Raw genomic sequence first — 15,583 nt, forward strand, 5'->3', positions numbered from 1 at the left:
CTGGCCTCATAAAATGAGTTTGGAAGTGTTCCCTCCTTTTCAATTTTGTGGAAGAGTTTTAACAGGATCGGTGTTAATTTTTTTAAATGTTTGGTAGATTTCACCAGTGAAACCATCTGGTCTTGGGATTTGCTTTGTTGGGATTTTTTTGATTACCAATTCAATTTCCTTTCTCATTGGCCTGTTTAGATTTTCTGTTTCTCATGATTCAGTCTTGGTAACTTATATGTTTCTAGGATATCTTCTAATTTATCCAATTTGTTGGTGTGTAATTGTACGTAATAGTCTTGTGTTCCCTTGTATTTCTTTGGTATCAGTTGTAATGTCTCCTTTCATTTATGATTTTGAGTGTTCTGTTTACTTTGTTAATCTCACTAAAGGTTTGTCAATTTTTAAAAAAAACATCTCTTAATTTCAGTGACCTTTTCTATTGTGTTTCAGGTCTTTATTTCATTTATTTCTGCTCAGATCTTTGTTATAACCTTCCTTCTGCTATCTTTGGGTTTAGTTTGTTACTGCTCTAGTTTCTTGAGGTGTAAAGTTAGGTTGTTAATTTGAGATCTTTCTTTTATCTTAATGTGTTTATTGCTATAAACTTCCTTCTTAGAACTGCTTTTGCAGCATCCCATTGGTTTTGGTATGGCGTGTTTCCATTTTTGTTGCAAGATATTTTTAAATTTCTTCTTTGACTCGTTGGTTGTTCAGGAATATGTTTGCTTTTCACATATTTCTGAGTTTTCTAGCTTTCCTCCTGTTGCTGATTTCTAGTTTTGTAATATTGTGGTCGGGAAGGATACTTGGTATGATTTCCATTTTCATAAATTGGCTAAGAGTTTGTGACCGATATCATAGGATCTATTCTAGAGAATGTTTCATGTGCCAATGAAAAGAATGTGTATTCTGCTGTTGGATGGAATGTTCTTCTATGTTTGTCAGTTGCATTTGGTGTGAAGTATGATTTAAGTCCAACATTTCCTTGGTGATTTTCTACCTGGATGATCTATCCATTGTTGAAAATGTGGTATTGAAGTCCCCTGCAATTATTGTATTGTCTATTTCTTTAGATCTGTTAGCATTTGCTTAATGTATTTAATTGTCTCGATGTTGGGTGTGTGTGTGTGTGTGTGTGTGTGTGTGTGTGTGTGTGTGTGTGTGTATGTATATATGCATATATATATTTACAATTGTTGTGTCTTCTTGATGAATTGACCCCTTTGTTATTATATAATGATCTTCTCTATCTCGTCTTACAACTTTGGAATTAAAAACTACTGCTAGTCTTTCCTGGATTCCACTTACATGGATATATTTTTCTGTCCATCCACTTTCAGTCTGTGTGTCTTTAAAGTTGAAATGGTCTCTTGTTGGTAGTATATAGTTGGGTCTCGTTTTTTTATTCATCTGGCCACTCTGCCTTTTGATTAGAGAATTCAGTCCATTTACATTTACAATAATTACTGACAGGTAAGGACTTACTAATATCTTCTTACTGTTTTGTGGCTGTTTTAAAAGTTCCTCTCCTGCCCTTCCTCTGTGAATTGTGTATTTGGCCCATTAGCATATCCCACAGCTTCCTCACAGGCACTTTTGTCTATGGATGGATGCTGGATTTTGTCGCTGGAGGCCAGGGTGACAAAAACAAGAGACATCTTAAGTTGCCATTATGTTGATGTCACTCCCCTTTGATTTTTTTTTTATAATATAAATGGAAATTTGTTCTTAAGATTTGAAATTGTACAATATACATCACAAGAAAAACTCTTGCTGTGGTTTTTCTTAAGTCTGTTTTATACTCTTGAGTTATAGCAGAACTGAGTGATAGGAATTTAAATGTTACTTCCAATTATAGCACTCCAAATCACGAAACACATTTCTTACAAAATGAAAAAAAAGCGGTTGTCCTTGTATGTAGTTCTCAAGAAAAATATCGTTACATATTTTTTAAATTGATGAACTAAATTTCACTAGCTATTTATTTCTGGTTTCTTTCCTGTTTACAGTTCCTATGGAAATTTGGAACATTATCATAAGATTTTTTTTCCCATCAATTTTATCATGGTGTGCAAGAATTACAATAAATTACTTTCCTCTCGGTAGCTTTATAAAAATAATGGTGCCTACAAACCTAGCTCATATCTAAATTACAGCCTAATGCTGGTTACAAACACTATATGGTACCTTTGTGGCTTGTTACCTTCTGTGCTTGTCGCAGCTTTTTTGATTAGCTGATTGAATACTGAAGTTACCATCTCTAATGTAGCAGCATAAGAAACTTCCCTGAAGAGCAGCTGTGCAAACTAATCATGGTAGGCATGGAAAGAACTTCATACAGCCTTTGCAGAATGACATTAAGTACCTTTATGTGGCACTGTGCTTGTTTTTTTCACAGGCATTCTCTCATTTAATTCTAACAATCTTTGCGCTAGGCATTATTATGCTGTTTTGCAGATGACGAAACTGGATCCAGGTAGCTGAGTATAGGCTCCACTCTAAGAAATTCACAGCCGCCAACCAAGAAATAGACCTCAGTCCTGCCCAATAAACCCACGTTTCTCTGATCGAGTGTCCACATCCCCTTCTTCAAAGCTTCATTTAAAGCAGATAGCCTTATCGCCTTATCAGCCAGCTCCCGAAACCAAATATGTGTGCGTTCTGTGTTCCTCTCCATTCATGAGTGTACATCCTGGTCTGTGTCCATTCATATTTGCTACAATAGACATGCTGTTCACTTCTGTTTCTAAGTCTAATCTTTCAACTGCTACCTTGGATTTCACCAATATTAGCCTGTCTCTAAAAACCTTACAATGCCCTTTGTTTTTTTTCTCTCTCTTGTATTTTCAGTCCCTCTCTCAAAACTGGATCCTTGCTTTGGTTTTGATTTTCCTCATATCTTATTAAAGTTTCCACCACATAGAAAATTGAAAAAATTGACAGTATTCTTGCGAATATGACAGTGAACATTTAATTGTATTTGCTTTATCACATATCTGTGCATTCCTCTATCCTTTAGTCATCTTATGTTTTTGTTACATTTCAAAGTAAGTTATAGACATCAGAATATTTTTCTCCAAGTTTGTTAACATGTATATCATTAACTAGCCAGTTTAATAAGGCAAAAAAAATATGTAACAGGCATAAGGAAACAAGATGGAAGGAAATTCTTTTATCAGCAGATGAAATGATTGTTTACCTAGAAAATCCTAAACAACTCCTTTAACAAATATTTGCCTTAGTCTTCTCATTCTTCAATCCAGTAAGACCCGATTTTCCATATGAAATTTAGCTGCCCATCTTATTAATGCAGACTGGGGCCTGCCCCTCTGGCCAAAAGTCCTAATGCTCTACTCGCCTTCCATTTGTTTCCATCCCAGTTTCTCGTTTTTTCTTCTCTGTCCAGTATTTGCTTTTTATATTTTCTTCAGAGGTTATAGTTATTTTCTACTGGAAGATTGGCATAATGGAAGCTATCAGCCATTTCCATTGTTTATAAATATATTCAAGTCTTCTATTTAAAAACAAAACAAAATCATATACCCTATATCCCCATCTTGCAGTCTTACCTTTTGTTCTTGCGTACTTCTAAACAATATTTATGTTCTTATTGCCAATATTTTCTCACTAAATCCATTTCAATCTGGTTTTCCCTCCATAACTTCAAAACCCATCTAATCTATAAATAGGGATATGTGAGTGTCTCCATCCAATGAATTTCTTCTCTGTATCTAGTGAACTTGTTTTACTTGACCTCAGCAATATTAGTTACTCTTTCTTGAATTATTTTATCCATGGCTTCCCTGAGATAAATGTTCTCTTGTATTTTTTATTCCACTTCTGTGGATGCTTACCTTACAAGCTTATTAGTGAACTGTCAAATGTGGAATATGCCTTTATCCTTGACTTTTCTTATAAGACTCTGTGGCTGACCTTATCCATGCTTCGGTACCACCTGTTAGCTGATGGTTCCCTTTACATGTGCTCAGACTTTCTGAATTTCAGACTTCTACATCTGAACACCTAGCTGATGTTCACAGACACGACATCTTAAACTGAACATGTCCCAAACTGAGCTTTTGATCTGAGTTCCCAATGTGTTTCCGGTATTTCTTTTCTCGGTGTCATTCTTTCTGACTGTTTTCCATGTTCTGCAATGGTCGGAGCTTTCTGTTGTTCCATCTGATTTTCTTTGTTCTGTAACCAGTTTAGTATCTACATGTTGTTTTTATGTCTGTTCCCCTTTCCACTTCTTTCCCCTGAGACAACTCAGTTTTGGGTTTAAAATGATACATAATGCTGATGATTCCTATGTCCAGATAATAGGTGTGTTTCCTGAATACAACTTTTAGTCATTTTAATTGATCAAAAAACAAATTCACCAGCTTTTCTTTTAAAGCAGCTACCCCTCTCAGCTGCCTGCTTGCAGGCACGACTTTTCTCCTAGGTACGTGGTGTAAATTGGACCTCTCCCTCTGTTTTGACATAGTTGTTAAGTTCTGGTCATTTCCCCTCATGTCCGAGTGTTTTCATCTGCCCCTACTTCCTCCAAGCGGTATATGTAGTTGTACCTACCACCAAATAAGTAGTAGCAGACAGTATGTGGATTCCTGGTTAGGCTCACTCAGATGGCACAATGGATTTTTAAAAAGTGTGCCTATAATGCCAAATTTTTGTGTATTAAAAAAGTATAAGTTCATACTCAGCAGCATAAGTGATGTAGCAGCTTATTTCTATACAACAGATACAGAGAAATATATTTAGATTCAGACCACTAAGTGCAACTTCTGTCCATTCAGAGAAATGCTTATCGAGCACCTGCTGTGTGTTTTCTTCCCTAGGGATACAGAAGGACATCATCTTTCCTTGTGAAGATTTTATTTTACCACAAAAAGATGACTGATGAATGATAGAGTCATAAATACGGAGTGTCAGGTGTGCAATCGTGGAGCATCGGTTTGCTGATTTACACAGGATGCTCAGGGAGGGCCTCTAATCAGGGAGCTGATCGGAGTATTCCAGGCAGAATAAAAGCACATACAAGAGGAGGTGGGCGGAACAGGCCCGTGAAGTGGGCTGGGCAAAGTGGGAAAGTGGTAAGAGATGATGTCCAATGCATTGGGCTGGCCTGGATGGAATAGATCGCCTAGGGTGCTAGGTGCTGGTAAATAATTAACAGCTGGCTCTCGGGTGGGGTGGGGGGGGGCGGGAATGAAAGGTCCTCATTTGCAGTGTTTGCCAGTTTTTCTGCTCTAAATATTCCTAGTATGGCCAGTTTCAAACTACCAATGTGAGATCAACCAGCTATCAAAAATTCCTGAAACTTTCACACCTCTTTGAGCTGGTGTAAGTCTCCAGACCACCACTGATGCAGGGTCTTATAGGCCATAATAAACATATTTTTTAAGCGAGAAAAAAAGCCAGAGAGGGTTTTAGAGAGATGATGGATGCAATCAGGTTTACGTGTTAACAGACACAATCCTAGCTCCATTAATTACTGTTCATATAAACATTTGGCTGCAAATTCATGGCTTAAAAAGGTGTTTTTTTTATGTTATTATGTTAACATAACATATGTAATTATGTTATTAGTTGCCAATATTTAAAAATCTAGAAATAACCCATAAAAAACTGAATTTCTCGATTTTCTTAGAAAATCAGAGGATTGGTACTCCTTCTTGGTGTTAATTCGTTGGAGGTGAGGCATGCCTGTCTTTTCGGTAGAGTATGCATTCTCCTTTTTGCCACAGTTCCTATTACCATTATCCTACTACCACCATCCTTAAAGTTCAGTTTTAGCTATCAGCCTGTGCAATATTTTGTTTATTTTAAATTGTGGAGGTGAGGAAATGAGCTCTTTCTAATAACAAACTTTCTCATTAAAAGTGTTGGCAAAATGAGAGGTGAGAAAACGCTATATAATTAAAGAATTGAGCGGGCATACTTCTTTGCAAATGTGAAAAATACATCTAAATATATATCTATACAAAAATATATACAACATGGCTGAAAGGAGCATAACTTAATACGTCTTTATGAAACCAACTAGTAGGAACTATAACTAGATGTGGAAAAGATGAATATTTTTTCAAAAACCGATGTACTGACAAAACATCAAAATTTGATGAGGCTTTGATTTTAAATTGAATAAATTATGTTCCTGTAAAATTCTGTACTAAGTGAAAAATTGTCAGGATATCAAAATAATTTGCAAATGTCAATTTCATAAATGAGTGAGAAACAACAGAAATTGTCTTAAAAGAAAAACAAACATTAGCAAAAGTATGTCTAGGCAGAATTATTGTTTTGAAAATATGGTTGACTTATAGGACAATGTGGTATCATTGTTATGTTTTCTGTTAAAGATGATTAAAGCACAGATAGTTAACATTTATCACTGAATTAAGTTATATTTAATTGTATCAATGAGAATTTTAATGAAACCAAAGAATTTGAAAACATGTTGCCCATGAGAGTCACGATGTAAGAAACTTATTTTTATATTTTGAAAAGAAGTCTTGATAAGTTTAATATATAGTGATCAAAATTAGAAAGTGTGATTAGCACAATTCTGCATGACTTGGTAATTTTGAAAAATTTTCCCCACAAAATCGATCCAGTTGCAAGGACGTAGAACTGACATCTATTCATTGCCTTATTCAGCATGACTGTCTTTGTGAAAACAAGCCCAATCCCTTCAAGGAATGAGAAATTAACACCATGAACTAGACCCACTCTTATGGCTTGACCCATAGGTAATATAAGGTTTTATTGATAAGTGGAGTGCCTAAGGTGTCTGCTATCTTTTGAATTGTTGAAAGAAATCAACTTTGTTTATGTCATCTAAGGGAAAATCTTCATAATTTTTCCCCACCCCCTACCTCCCGCTTTGTGAAGATTGGATTCTTTAGTTGATAATACAACACATCTAAAAAGTGAGTAGTTTTGTAGGAGGTCGTTCTTAAAACATTACACACATGCTCCAGTGCACTTACCCTGCTGAAGTTGGCTCTGTGGGAAATTAATTCGCAGGAATAATCTCACTTCAATCTTATGGGAAATAAATTTCCAGACATTTGAGTAACAGTCCTAACTATGAATACATTCCCCAAATTGGAGAGTTGAAGACTGGATTCTAAAGTTGACTTTCTGATACCAAATTTTATGAAAATGGATTAACATTGATATTGTGAAACATTGGTATCCATGAATGGGATTTATTAAATTTCAGTGTGGTGTTATAAAAATTGAATATAAGAATATTACACACATATCTTGAGAAAAGTTACGCTAAATATAAAAACCAGTCAGCCAAGATTTCAACTATGTTTACAAGTACTGTTAGCCAGGTAAGATTCTTCCCTAATCATGGTGTTTCCTCTCTGTAAAGTGAGCTCTGTTAATGTCACTTCAGGCCTCTTCATCCTGTATTCATCCAGCTTCTATTGAGATGATGTGTCTTATCCGATTGTCAACTTTGGGAAGAATAAGTTTGACTTCGAATTTCTTTCTGTGGGTAATGAGCCTTGCGTTCAGTGGGACATCTCAACCGAGCCGGACCTCTTCCACATGGGAGGGCTCCCCACGTGTGGCTCCCCCTACCACGCAAGCCGCGTCCTGCGCCTGCGCCCTGCCTGTAACAGGTGGTCTTTTAGTTTCTGACTTCTCTAATTGGTTGTACTTACCAACTTGTTCTAAGCTGAGTGTGGAATAAGGGTGATATTTATTGGGAAGGGGCCCTTAGACGTCCCAAAATACATTTTATTTTTCACCAGGAACACAGATCTCAAAGGAAAATTTTGAGGGAGAAAATTTAGGGAGATTTTTGTGCATCCAAGATGCACAACTGTGGGTCTTGGACTTTAGTTGGGGGAAAAACATGTGTTCACCTTTTGGTTTATAGAGACTTATTCTAGGCTACACATATGTTCACACTTTTGCACCTGACTTCTGTAGCCTGGGAAAGAAGCTCCAGCTGTCATGAGGTATTTTGAGCTTGGCAGGTGACTGCCCCTTATGACTTATGCAACTTAGGTGAGGAAATAAGACACATGTAAATTCTCACAAATGGAAGTGACTGGACAAAAAAAGGTAAAGATTTTTAAGATTTTAAGAGTTTAAGAGTTTAGCTGTGTTCAAAGCTGCAGGCAGACTGCTTTAGCTTATTTCACAGGCCTAGCTTTCCCTCATTGAGACTAAGATCCCCTGTACAAAATCATTTTACATGCATTGTAGACACTGAGGATCAGAAGAGTATTTGCCACTATTAGTCTTCCAGGCAGCTTAATTCTGCATGTGAGCAGAGCACAACATGCTGTAGCTTCATATGGTGAGTACGAAGCCTAGTTAGGTTATCGAGGTCAGGGATTCCAGCTCCTACTCTAGGATGGAGAAGAGCTCTGAGGAGAGCCTGGCTAACCTGGAGCTTGTGACAATTCCGCCGTTTTAAGATTCACGGTCCATCACAGATTCTGAATCTGGCTCTATGTTAATATCCTAAGTTCTAACCTTGACTTGGTATCTGAACCCAAATTGTGGCTTCACCATACACTTGTGTTAGATTTAAGCATTGGTGATTTAATGAACAAGTAAAAGATGTGAGCCCTTATCAGAAAGAAAATGCCATCCCCTTAAGCTAGAAAATCAACTAAGTGATATTATTACAAACCCAAAGACGTAGAAGGAAACAAAAATGCTCTGGAACTATTTGCCTCTAATCCATTTGCTCAGGAATACGAGGAGAAACTAGAGTGGGTTGAAAGGAGTACTTCAGTTATACTACAAAACCCAGGAGCGGTGGAAGATTAAGAAAATAAAGGAATACAGGCTGATTAAGATATAGATAGATAGATAGATAGATAGATAGATAGATAGATAGATAGATAGATAGATAATAGGTATATGCATATATATATATATATAGATTTTTTTAAAATTTATTTTAAGGAAGAGGAACGGGGAAAAGCACATCTTGAAGATGAGGTTAGGTCCATATGCAAGGGAAAAAAGAAGTTCCCAGATTCTAACTGCTCTTAAAGAAGGAAAGATATTTTTATTGTTACTACATCAGAAATGGTGACTGGGACCCAAAGAAACCTGAGAGCAAACTAGTTAGGCCAAGTCGCTGAGGGGTGACTTCCGAAGGCCACCCGTCCTCATGCAGAGCAATTGGAGAACCAGTCCTTAGAGACTGACGGGGACAGCTCTGCAAAGGGATTGCCAAAAATCTGAGCAGAATTGAAAGAGGAAATGCATGTGACATATTCGAAGCATTTTGTAGGTGAGTTTCCACGTGACACAATCATTGCAGATGGAGAACCAACATTGCTTTTGTTCTGATGGAACTTATTTTCCACAGTAACCAGATTTATGAAATGAGGATCCTAAAGGAAAGCCGAGATGTGAAGAAATCTAGATGCAACAATCAGAGAACAAGCCCAGGTTTTGGGTAAATGCTGTCTGATGGAAGAATATCTTCTGGGAGGCGATTAGCCATCTCATTTAGAGAAAGACAAAGTTTGAACAATGAACCTAGAACTTGTTGATTTCTTCTCCATTACTGCTATGAACCCCAGAGTAGTTATAAAGAAAATAACGGTCTGGGCCAGAAAGTAAAGATCAAGTAAATGGAAAGGAGGAACTTAGTTCCAGCAGGCACCTTTTGCTCTTTACGTGGATTAGAGAAGGGAAAGGGCCACTTCAAGTAGATTAAATTGTTAAGCTTGAATAGCCTTCCTGGAAGTAATCAGTTAATAGCAGAGGGAGATTAAATACCAGTGGTATGCCCCAGTATTTCAGAGAAAGATGTAGTAGGGGAAAGAAAAAAAAAGGAAAGTCTACTTAGACCCTGGGACACTTAAAACTGGGTTCTCTAGGGGCACAAGTTTCAGAAGCATCACAATCACTCAGTATTCTGTGGAGGGTGATTCTTCAGTTTAAACAAATTGGGAATGTAGAAGAATTCTTCCTCAGAGGACTGGTTTCATGGCCCAGCAATCTCAGCGTGAGGGGCCGTGAGACAGCCACTGTGGCACAGGACCAAAGATGCCCGTTCCTGAGAGAGGGTGCAGTTGTGTCACCAGACAGAGCCTGTCCCAAGGCAGAGTAGGGGCCCAAGGCTCAGAGGGAAATTAATCTGCAAGGAAGCAGAAATGCCTCAAACAACACTCTGTGCCAGGATGCAGAGATGTGTATTTTTTCTCTCACAAAAATGTAAATGTAAAGAAATGTTAATGCTAAATATGTCATCTCAAAATAACTTTCTGTTGGGAAAATTTTCCTGGTTTGGCTTAAGTAAGCAGATTATGGAATCCAGGCAGTTGGCCTTGAATGACACACTTCTTGCTGAAATGGAATCCAGGAATCTTACTTTTCTTTCAGATATTGTTGCGTCCAGCACAAGAGCAGTGGGAAGCGAGAAGGGCAGCGCAAGGTTAAGAAAGACAGTAGACGAGAGTAGAGTGCAAGCGGGGCTAAGGCACTGAAGTCTCAAGGGCTGAGCCCCGAATCGGGCCAATGCATGGCTTTTATTAGTAATCATATAAGGAAGTAAAGTTTGATTTTTCCATGGTCCACGACTCATGTGCCTGCCTGGCTGTTCTTCCTGAAAGTCCCCATTGTGCTCCAACACCTACTGTGCCTTCACACACCCGCACAGCCCCAGGGGATGGAATGACTGAACTGAAACCAGATAAGAGAGCCTGACCCATATCATTCCATCCGTTCCCAGCTTTCCAGGACACTCCCAAAAAGGAGCTTTACCAGTAACATTCCATCGGGTCTCAGCTTTCTGAGACACTTCCTTGTGATGTCATGGGGAAGGCTCGGGGAACAGCTGTAAGGCAACAAGATACCACCAGATTTCTCTCGCGGTCATGGCAACTTTGATTATGGGAATGGAATTTTGCCTGCACCAATTGATCTAAGGGCAAAGATGACTTTTTAAATTCAGTGGATCTGGAAAAGACCTGTGATAGTTCGGTATGTCCTGTTAACTCTGAATGCTTTACAAGTGAAGCTCCTGAGAGACAAGGTCTTGAATTACTGTGACTTCTGAGGCTTTGGAAACTCCGAACACATTCTAGAGAGAGACTGCGGTGGTAGCTGAAGAGACCCCACTCTGCCTGGTCAGAAAATCCCTCTAGCTGAGCCTGAGTAGAATAAGAAAGTGGGGATTGTTTTTGTTTAGTAATTGAACTTTGCTTTTTGAACTTGAACACACAGGGCAAGGAATTTGATATCCGACTTTATTCCCCTGGATTTTAATATCTTCAACTTGTAAAGGAATTTACTCTAGGACTTTAATTTCTTTCTTGGAATTTAATAATAGGAAGGAAATTGTGTTCAAGTTTGAAACATCTCTTTTTAAGCATTTTATTATTGAAGTATCTTTAAGATAGCGTTCAATCTCTGCAGAACCTCTGTCATACTACCTCAGACAGCATACCTGGACGTAATTATGGACAGAAAATAGAATAGGGAATATATTTTCAACTTTCGGTATGGACTCAAAATTGATACATTGAATGTGTTGTTCTGACCCATTGCAGATTCTTCTAGGCTCGATGTTTAAGCTGCCTGTCTACTAGACCCACGAGGAAACTCAGCAGAGCAGAGATTGGTGCAGGGTGTGGTCTCATAAAGGTGGGAGCAAAGTATCCTGAGGCAGACAGCCACAACTCTTACTGACCATAAGCTTCATGCTTACGCCCAGTGAGTTAAGACAATGAAGGCTGGAGGTGTCCGCAGGCTTTGCCTCTCCCCCACTCCTGATGCTATGTTCTTGTGAAAGGAGTTCCATTCGCTATAACTCTGGGCTTCCCTTTGCCCCATGGATCACTCTGCCTCTGAGGAGATTCTTAGCCTCTTTCCACTTAGGAGGAATAACTGGGTGTGCTCGGCTGTTTTTTTCTTCCTCTTTTCGGAAGTAAACATGCATTCTTCTCTGTTAAGCCACGTGGGGAGGCCTGCCTGAGTCCAGAGCTGCCATGCCTCGTTGAGTAAGTCTGCCCAGTTCTGCCGTTCAGTGTCAATGGGTCCCAACATATAAGCCACGTCCTCTAACTTGGCCTCCAACAGATATAAAAAGTGATGTTTCAGCTTCATCTTTTCTCTTTTGTTTTGACCTCTGATGTAAACCTTGCCTCTTCACTCTGTTAAAACCCAGAGTGATGACTTTTTCAGTCTTTAATTTACTAATCTGAAATGCAAGTCAATTCAACAAATAATTATTCGGAACCTACTATGTGTTATTGTGCTGGACACTGAGAATACAGAAATAATATCACACTAGATGGTGACTACTTATTTATATGCTGAAACATAATATTAGACATATATATACATCATAAAGGTAGCACTGAAGAGAAGTGATCAGTCTGCCTGGTGGTTTGGAGGTGCAGTTTTCATGGAGAAAGAAATTTTTAAGCAAAATGGCTAAGCAGGGGAAGCGTATTTTTGACAGAGGGAACAGTACATAATAAACAAATGGAGAGAGGACGTGCATGTTGTATTGAGATACTAAAAATAGTTGGTAATTCCTGAGCATAATTGCTATGCTAGGAAATCATGATGGCGAGGTAGAAAGTACTGGATCTCGACCACTCAGGAAGCTTGCCTTTGACTTTATCTCAGTGGGGAGAAGCTCTTGAATCACTTAACCCCGACAGTGATATGATCAGGTTTACAAAACGAAGTCGTTGGACCAAATGACTGCTACATTCCTTTCTAGATTTACAGTTCTCTGATTTGTGTCTTAGGACTTTGTTGTAGATTTAGAACATTTCCTTCTCAGCTATCCTAAATCAGCTGTTTACCATATTGTTTTAGGTAGGATTAGCTTTGGCTGCATATAACAGAAAAATCTGTACTAAATAGCGACAGTGGATTAAACATGACAGAAGTTTACTTCAGGTAAAAACAACTTGGGGAACTAGTCTCCTTGGCTTTACAAAATTATTGGTAACTAACTTTTTTCCCCACTCTTCACTCTATAAACTCAAGAATACAAACTGTCCTTTTGTTGCAAGATGGCTGCTGGAGATCCGGACATCAAGCTCACATTCTAGGATGGCAGCAGAAGGAAGGGACGTTTTAAGATTTCTTAGAGGTACCTCCTATACGTCTATCTATTTCTTAGTGGCTGGAGTTTATTTCTGTGATCACATCTGAAGTTGCAGAATGGCTGGCTATATGACTGTACCAAATAGAAAGTAAAGTCCTGCTTTTTTATTTTTTTTAATCAGAGAAAAAGTGAAAAATGAATATAGGGTAGGCCTCTGTTCCAGTCATGGAAAAATGAAATATCTATTTACCTACTTAAATAGAAATAAAAGTAATAAGCCATCAAATATAAAAAAAGCATTTCTCACAGAATTTATTTTTCTAATTCTAGCTCTTAGTCCTGCCTTTTTCTTTAAACTTTAACCTCAGAGCCCCTGAATTTGAAATTCTACTTGTAACACAGAATATACATCCTTAAATACCGAATGCATGCTCGGCAGTGTGTGGCCATGTCATCCTTCTGTCTCTGATCCCAACACTTTGGATAAGTGTTTTCTTTCCCTGGGATGCTCTTTCCTTTCTTCTGTCTACTAATTCTCTGGCATTCCCTGTCGCTGTCACTTTGCAAAGAAGCATAGGTTAGGACCCCTCCTTTGTCATCATGGCCAATTTTGTGTAATAGCTTCTCCATCGTCAGTCTTCCTAGTTGGAAGTCAGTGAAGACAGGGAGCAGCCGCGTGTGTTTTGATCCTGGATCTAACCTTAATGTCTAGGACAGTGCCTAGAAAATAATAGGTGCTCAATAAATTTGTTGAAGGAATAAATGGGCATAAAGGTAAGGAAGTGAACCCAGCTGAAAGGGTATTCAAGTTCTCATTGCTACGAAACTGTTAAGTGCGGTGTTGGTTATGCAGAGGTGACAAATTTGGGTGTGCCAAGCTGTAATCATTGTTCTCTAACTGAAATTAATGTTGACACTGAGACCCTTGGTCTACTTGGAGATTTAATCTTAGTCATCTCAGAGTAAACTCAGTCAGTTCAGGATTTCCCCCTCTGAGATTGCATCTCAATTGTGGGCAAGTGACGTTCCCTCAAAGCATGAAGAAGAGAGCGCACTTGGGCGCCGTCTGCCAAGGCCAGCATCTGGCATGATGCCTTATCCTCCCTTGTCCCTCGTCTCGGTGACTTTCAGTGTGGCATCCGCTGAGGGCCCTGGCCTCCCATTGGTCTCTAGTTGCTGTTCTTCTTTGACACCCCCTTTCTCCATTGGTACCTTCCAACCAGGTGATGAGATGAGTGTGCAAGCTCTCTTGTAGTGATCCCCTTGCCTTTCACAGAGGCACAGGCAAGATTAAGCTGTTTTCCTATTCCGCTGGGGCCACGGGCCACTTGGAGCCTTCTCAGGTGCCTCCATATCGACCTCCTCAGTGTCTGTTGTCACCTTGCTCTGATGATGTAGGGAGCTCTTCAAGGCTTGCCTCTTGCCTAGTCTCTAGTCAGGAAGTGGGGCACTGGTCTCCTCTATGCCCAGATCCCCAAACCCACCTGGGATTCTTTGTCCTAACCCCCTCCAAGAATTTGGGTGCTGGTGATGATGGTCAGGGGAGAGGATGTCTTTTAGAGACCCACACCATCTAACTCCATCACTTTCCTCTCGTATCTCACATCTCAACTGTCAGATTGCTTCCTTGTAAGTTTTTAATCCCTTCTAAACTGCTTTGGCTAATTTCACATGCTTCCAGTTTTATTGTTTATGGTATAAATGAAATGCCACAGATACATAATAATTTTCTTTAATACTCAAAAGTCAGTCTTTTGAGACTCAAAAATAACTTTTGCTTATTCTTTGCTGTGAGTTTCAAAAGTCCACTTTAAAACTCTTTTTTTACCTACCATTTCATCATTTCCCTGAGACTAAGGCTAAATGCCTAAAAGAAAAATAAGAATTTTGAGGAAAAAAAAAGTAGATGGGTTAATAATAAATGTACCTGATATATTTATAATAGGGACAGTTAATAATCACTCTATATGCTCCCAAATGATAGGATAGTTAAATAATATAATGGAAAAGTATAAAATCATTGGCTATCTTGAAGTGTTTTTAATATCACCAAAATAGTTATGTTTTAAAAAGTGAAGAGAACGGCATATAAAAGTGACTGTATACAAAGACCACAACTTTATAAAAATACTCAGAGAGAAAAGTCATGAGGAAAAGGATCATAATTTTAGCAGTGATTGGGTATCAGCATAATTTCTGGTTTCTACATTTTTCTGATTTTTCCCTCTAAGAAACATGAATTATGTTTATAATCAAAACATCATACATATACGGTATATATATATATATATATATATATATATATAACTGTTTTAAATAAATAATACAGTTTCCTGTAGGTGGGCCAGGCAAATAGCACAACATCACTTTTGTAACTATGGCTGAATAAGACGTGTATCTGGGTGTGTCACACCTGTTTCTGGAAGAGGGAGAAGAGCCAGGGGGGAAACCTGAAGTAACTGAGTCACTCACAAGGAAATCAAGGGAACCATAATACAGAAGAGGAGAACAGCAGTCCATGGCTTGTCG

This window comes from Rhinolophus hipposideros (genome assembly GCF_964194185.1).
Source record: "Rhinolophus hipposideros genome assembly, chromosome: 4".
In the NCBI taxonomy this organism is placed as follows: domain Eukaryota; kingdom Metazoa; phylum Chordata; class Mammalia; order Chiroptera; family Rhinolophidae; genus Rhinolophus; species Rhinolophus hipposideros.